The following is a 7,318-nucleotide window of genomic DNA, read 5'->3' on the forward strand; positions in this document are numbered from 1 at the left end:
ATATATATATATATATATATATATATATATATATAGGGAGTATATCCGGTGAGAACTGATATCTATTGTGAGAAACGAGAACTATCCGTATCAAACGTTAGATTAAATTAACGTTCAAGATTTAAAAATTCTAAATAAAGTTCTATCATAGAAAATTATTTACTATTATGCTTGGTATTTAAAAATTCCATAAAAAGAGATTCTTACCTAAAATATTCTTATTTCATGATTAAATTCTTATTAAAATATTTGTTATAATTATAATTAATATTTAGTTAGAACATTATAAAGACAAAATATAATTCAAATTTATCCAAATAATTTATTTAAACTTAATTCTAAACTTTAAATATTTTCAAAACTAAAATAAAAATTCATAAAATTAATATTAATTACATAATAATCCAAAGCATAAATTTTTTACTCATCTTTCTAGTGAAAAAAATTATGTTATTTAAATTTCCATAAAAATTTAATTCTTAAAAAATAATTTAATTAAAAAAAACCATTTTACCGCTGTATCTTGAATTTTATAATTATAATTAATATTAAGTTACAATATTATGAAGATAGAATATAAGTCAAATTTATCCAAAAGAGTTATTTAAAATTAAATTATATAAACTTTAAATATTTTTAAAACTAAAATAAAAATACAGAAAAATAATATTAATTAAAATAATAATCAAAAGCATAAATTATTTACTCATCTTTCTAGTGAAAAAATTATATTTAAAAAATATGTTATATAAATTTCGATAAAAATCTTAACTCATTAAAATTAATTTAATTTTAAAAATCTATTTTACAGTTGTATCTTGAATTTTATAGAATTATATTTTTCATAATTTATTTTGGTAAATAAGTGGTTCTAGACTTAATTTTAAATAATATTTGATGGTGAAGTATTATTGCAGTATCTTAGCGTGAGATATATATTGGCCTTTGTTAATTTTAAATAATTATTTATTTTTTCATAAAATAAAATTATTTTTCTATTATTAATTATTCAGATAATAAACTATGTAGTTGTTGTAAATTTGTACTAAATAATCTTTATTATTTATTGTGATAATTAAGTAAATATAATTTTATAAAATGTGAAATACAACGTTATAATAGTTAATTTTTTTTAAAGAAATTTAAATAACATAATTTTATTTTAAAATAATTTTAATACTAGGAAGAGGAGTAAATAATTGAAGTTTTTGATTATTTTAAAATTAGTATTATTTTTTCTAATTTTATTGTGGAATTTTTACTATAGTCATGAAATTTTTTATAGTTTAGATAATTTTAATTTTAAATAAAAATATTTCTTACATTTAAATATTTTTATAATCATATTCTAACTAAATATTAAACATGTATGTAAATAATATTTTAACAATATTTCTATAACAATTTAATTATAAAATAAAAGTATTTTTGGTAAGAATATTGTTTTATGGAGTTTTTAAATAATAAGCATAGTAGTAAATAATTCAGTAGGGTGATCTTTATATGGAATTTTTAAATCTTGAACGTTAATTAAATCTGACGTTTGATATGGATAGTTCTCGTTTCTCACAAAGATATTAGTTCTCACCGGATACGCTCCCATATATATAATATATATATATATATATATATATATATATATATATATATATATATATATATATATATATATATATATATATATATATATATATATATATATATATATATATATATATATATAAAATATAGTAGGAGTCTGTTTGGTAACTCTATTTTAGCTTTTAGCTTGTAGCTTTTTTACTAGCTTTTAGCTTTTTTTTCAAAAGCTATTTGAAGTAGCTTTTGAGCTTGTAGCTTTTAGCTTGTGAGTTTTTCTTCCATTAATACCCTTATTATTTTAACTAAAATATATTATTACCCTCATTAATTAAAATGTCATTAATGTCATTTTGTATCTATCAGCTAATGAAACAGCTAATTTACCAAACACTCACATTAGCTTATCCACTACCAGCTACCAGCTAAAAGCTACCTGCTACCAGCTAAAAGCTACCAGCTATCAGCTAGTTTTACCAAACAGAGCCTAAGCTTATTATAGAATCATACCATAGAAAAAAGCAACATGAGAATTTGGGCAAGTTTGCCACTTGGCACTCTCTCATGCATTCTTATATTTTTGCAAATGCTATAAAAGGAAACTTTCATTTAATAAAAAATTGTATTTATTTTATTAAATTAAATAAGAAATAGTAAACTAAATGATTTGTTTGTTGTGGAGTAAGGGTGGGAATAGGCTGGGCCGAGCTAGGCTTTGCCAAGCCTGAGCCTGACCTGCTATAATATTCAAAGCCTAAGCCTGGCCTGTAGCCTATCATAGGCTTATTTTTTTGGCCTGGGCCTGGGCTTTTTGAAAGCCCGATTGGCCTATTAGCCTACTTAAAAGCCTATTTCATTTGAACATTTGTAAATAAGTCATTCAACTCGTCTTTATATAGACTAACAAATTAAAAGATCAATGAGATTAAATGTTTGTTTGCATTAGTTTATTTGAGTTTACCTAGTAGCGTCAATTTTGTCATATTATTTGTTTGAGAGAACTTATCGAAACAACTTATGACATTGTTCATAAGATTCTTTTCATCTTATTTTCATAATTTCTTCAAGATAACTAAAATTTATTTTTAATTCAAAGTAAAAAATATAGTATAATAATAATAAAATTATTCATATGTATTTAAATAGGCCGGCCTCTTAGTCTTAAAAGGCTTTTTATGTGGCCTGTGGCCTAGCCTTTTTAGCTAAATAGGCTTATAAAAAAGCCTAGGCCTTTTCTATTTATCTAAAAAGCCTGGCCTGACCTAGGCCTATGTAGGCTGGGCCGTAGGCCCCTGTTAGTCGGCCTGGCCTATTCCCACCCCTATTGTGGAGCCATTGGAAAGATCAAACGTTGTATTCCTTTCCTATTCTCAAAGCTCTTTTTTTATTCTCAATGTCATTTCTTCAATTAGGGGTGTTCGCGGGCCGGTTTGGTTCGGTTTTGAGAAAATCCGATACCCAAACCGATTAAAATTATATGAATTGGTTTGGATTGGATTTGCCAATTTTTTCGATAAAACCCAAACCGAACCGAACCGATAAACAATGGGTTGGTTTGGATTGGATTGATCGGGTAGATAAAAAAATAAAAAAATATTTGAAAATATAATTTATTTATGGAAATTAATTTCCCATAATAATATTAAAAATATAGTATTAATAGTGTTCAAATGTAAATATTAGACTAACAATTTTTTTATTAGATTCAAAATATCTAACATAAAAGGTTTTGAATATATAATTAGTTATTTAAACTAGTATGATAATGAATGTGTTTCATAGCACTATGTTCAGTTACCACAATACACTAAAAAAATTTTAATTACAAATTAAAATAACTTAACTTGTTCATATACTAGATTTCACTTTTTTCTTGTTGAAGTTGAATGTTTGGTAGTAATTTTTATGATAGTTACTTATGGTTGGTTTGGGTTGGGTTTGCGGGTAGAAATTTAAAAATCCGATGCCCGAACCAATTGACATTGGATTTCATTGGTTTGGTTCGGTTCTTGCCCGAACTAAAAAAATGCCCAACCCAAACACTATGGTTTGGTTTGGATTCCGGTTTGGTTCGGATTTACCCGAACCAATGAACACCCCTATCTTCAATTCTCTTCTCCCAAAACACACAACATCAATGTCATATTCTTTTCTCTCTCATTTCTCTCAAAACTTCAGATTTAGGTTTTCATCTTCTTCAGACTTCTTCTTCGTACCCAAAACTTCACACACAACATCTTTGTTGTTATTATTATTTTTATCATTGGTTCCAAATTCGTATTTGTATTCGGATTATCATTAATTCGTATTATCTCTGTTGTTTTCTTTTCAGGATAATAAGATGCAGAAGATGCGCAATTGTACACATCCATTCTCATGGGTAGGCTTGTTGTGGACATGTAGGAAAAGAAGAAATCACTATCAGTCATTTGAACAGATTGGTTTTCTGATATCTGTGAGTCCCAAATATTTTACATATCACTTTAGATTAGCTATGATTAAGGTCAATGTTTTGGAATGAAATTTTGCACGTGCATATGAATAGAAAATATTTAATCTGTTCCCTCTATTCTTCTTCTCCAATCCATTTTCGTAGACAGATCTTGAATTTGCACCGAAAGATTGTATTTTTTTAAGTGAATGCTTTGTTCTTGATTTTTTAGGGCAAAATCAAGTTTTTAGGGAAAAATCATGTTTCAGTGGGGTTTCTTCTTTTTTATATTTTTTGGTTGTTTGTTGTTGTTTTGAAATGAAAATTTCTAAAGTTTTCCTGGATTAATCACTTGTTGAGTTTTTTTTTTTTTCAAATCGTATTTAGAGGTAGAGATAAGTTTGCATATTATATTATGTTTTGACATCTTCCATTTTCATGGCTGTTGCAGAGTTTTTAATGTATGTGTTTTGATATGGTGTAGTGTGAGTCTTACTTCAAATGGTTTCATGGTTTAAATTTTTCTGTTATGAACTTATGAATCTTTGTTAATTTGTTTTTACTTTTCTGTTTTTTTTTTCTTTTGACATTTTCATGTTCATGATCTGATTTTTCAGATTCATGTTATTTGTTCATGAAGACATTATTGATGATAACTCAAGTGATTCTTGGTGGCTAGAAGCCATAAAAGTATTTGAGGATGTGGAGAGTCAGTAAAATGCAACAAAGTTAAGCATCTTCTTTCAATTTAAGTGTTGACAGTGCACTGTAAAACTTATGCATCTTCTTTCAATTTAAGTGTTTATTTTCAATTTCTTTGATTATTGAAAATAATGAGAACTTATTTCATTCTTAGGAACAACTAAGATTAAGAATTGGATCAACACCTTGGTGCCTTAGTTCAATTTTTCTTTATTTATTGTGTTTCATTGGTTATCAAAATTTATGTTGATTAGATATTTGCAATGACCCCCATTTTGTGTTCATTGTTTTCTATTCTTCAGATCATGGAGCTTGAGAGAAAATTGAAAGAGTAGGGGGAGAACCCATAATCCATGTTTAAATAGCAGGTACTAATTTGTTTGTGTTATACCAAAAGAGCAATGATGGATTTATAAAATATCTGTTTAAATCATTATTTATTTTTATTCAATTTTAGATTTTTGGGCAGGTTTTGATCATATTATAAAAGTAGGCCAAAGCACAGTTCATGTTGTTAATTCCACATAAACTTCTTCTGTCAGTATTATTTTTTTGCTCGATTGGTATAATTATGCATATATGTGATGAGAAATTATTTATATTAATGAGCAGCCTGATTGAATGTGGAAGTATGTTTGTGATGCTAAATGACTTTCTTATGTAACTTGGAATTCCAATACAAACATAACTTGGTCATATCAAGAAGATCCGTTCTAAGCTTCTTTTAATTTACAAGGATCAAATGATTTGAAATATCACCGTAAATCATGATGAACAAATTTGACAATCTTTTATATAAAGTTGAACAGTGTGCATAGTTAACTTAAATAGTTGCAATATATAGGATTTTGTGGGATTTTGCTCTAAAGAACAAATTCTTTTTATCTTTTATTTCAAATACTATTAAAGGCAAATAGGTATTGCCAAATAATAGGCTAAATGATGAAAGTTAGATGTCACTTTTAATGTTTTTATAATAAAGTCAATTATGTGACAGGTGCATATTTTGGGACAACTTGCCTTAACACTATGATGGTACCCAAGGCAGTGCAGACAAAATGCTTGGTGCAGAGAAAATGTAAGTAGATTTTGGGACAACTTGCCTTAACACTATGAATCTATGATAGTACCTAAGGCAGTGCAGACAAAATTCTTGGAACAGACAAAATGTAAGTAGATTTTTATTATTCATATTATTCACTAAGCGCTCGATAGATTTTTATTCCTACTCACATTTTTAATCTTTGAGTTGCAGCCAACCGAAATCTTATTCTTGCCAATGCTTAATTCTAAGAAAGGGCTGTTTATTTTCAATTTGCACATCCATGATGGTAATTTTTTTCTTCCATCAATATTAAGTATGTCATGATTGGCTTTTTAAATGTCTGTTTCAGGAACTAGCATTATCCTTTTTCAAGCTAAGTACCTTTTTTTTTTGGATTTATAGGTTAGAGCATTATCCTTTTTCAAGGTCTATCATTATCCTGTTTCATGGCTGTTTTGGAGTTTTTTTGGTGTCTATTTCCTGTTCGTTTGGTATGTATTATTCTAGGATCATTGGTGCGGAGGAGCCTTTCATAGCTCAAATTCGCTATGTTCATCGAAGTGACAGGGTGAAGAATCATAGTTTGCTTATCTACTGTGTGTGTATGTTTATTTATCTATGTTGAATGAATGCTGTTTTGTTCTGTTATTTTAGAAGTTGTTGACTCCATTTGAGATACGCGGTTACCAAGGCGCTTATAACTTGGTAACAAAGGTAACTATCGTTTCAAATCTATATCTTCCTTTCTGGTTTTGCTTGGAATTAAGTTTGTTTTTTTCTTGTGTTCAGAGATTTATGAAGGTGCAGTTCGAGGGTTGGTCCCAATTGAAAGCCCTATTCCAGCGAAATTTCCACTTTCAGATCCATCTGATCTGCTTTCCCTGAAGCGCTTGCTCATAATTTAAAAGCGACTGAAGTGGATAAGTTGTCAATTTTAAGTCTAGCCATAGCTGAGACACGTGCAGCAGCTATGATGGGTGCAAAGAAGGGGACTATAATTCTCAAACTATTGATCAAATAACAGTCCTGTCAAAATGAATGTAAATGATGAGGCTAAGAAAGTTGAGCCACATACAACAGCAGTTCATTTTAGACACAAGCCATATATGCTAACAGAGTTGAATGTAAATAGCAGTAAGCTTTTTTTATGTCATGATAAATAAAGATTATTTAATAATTAATGACTAGTACTTAACCCCGTGCGATGCACGTGTTTAGGCGGGATTTTGGTCTAAAGTTGGCGCCTAAACATGTATTTTGTTTTAATATATTAAAGATATTAATTTATCAAATACAAAAGATGTATGATTGAAGAAAAAATTGACTACATAACTTTGTATAAATTTAATGAGTTATAAATCACCATAAACACTATAACGCCTAATTCAAAATGTCGTCATCAAATATTTTAATGTACAATAAAAGTAATATATTCTAATAAATTCAAAGTTTGATTGCATCTTTTAGTTATTTGAGAATACGATTACTAAAATATATCATCTCTTCAAAATCATTTGAAGTATTTTAAATATATTCGCAAAGTCTAGCATTAAATTGGAATG

At 27.7% G+C, this 7,318-nt stretch overlaps 1 long non-coding RNA gene across 1 annotated transcript; it reads left to right on the forward strand.

Moving 5' to 3' along the window:
* Positions 1–3,686: 3,686 nt before the first annotated feature.
* Positions 3,687–7,065, forward strand: LOC131599483 (uncharacterized). The gene is made up of 8 exons (XR_009282800.1): positions 3,687–3,762; positions 3,911–4,033; positions 4,627–4,737; positions 5,014–5,079; positions 5,709–5,880; positions 5,967–6,042; positions 6,159–6,470; positions 6,546–7,065. It is a non-coding gene; the product is annotated as an uncharacterized LOC131599483 (long non-coding RNA).
* Positions 7,066–7,318: the final 253 nt, after the last annotated feature.

The sequence above is a fragment of the Vicia villosa genome, linkage group LG4, assembly GCF_029867415.1.
Source record: "Vicia villosa cultivar HV-30 ecotype Madison, WI linkage group LG4, Vvil1.0, whole genome shotgun sequence".
In the NCBI taxonomy this organism is placed as follows: domain Eukaryota; kingdom Viridiplantae; phylum Streptophyta; class Magnoliopsida; order Fabales; family Fabaceae; genus Vicia; species Vicia villosa.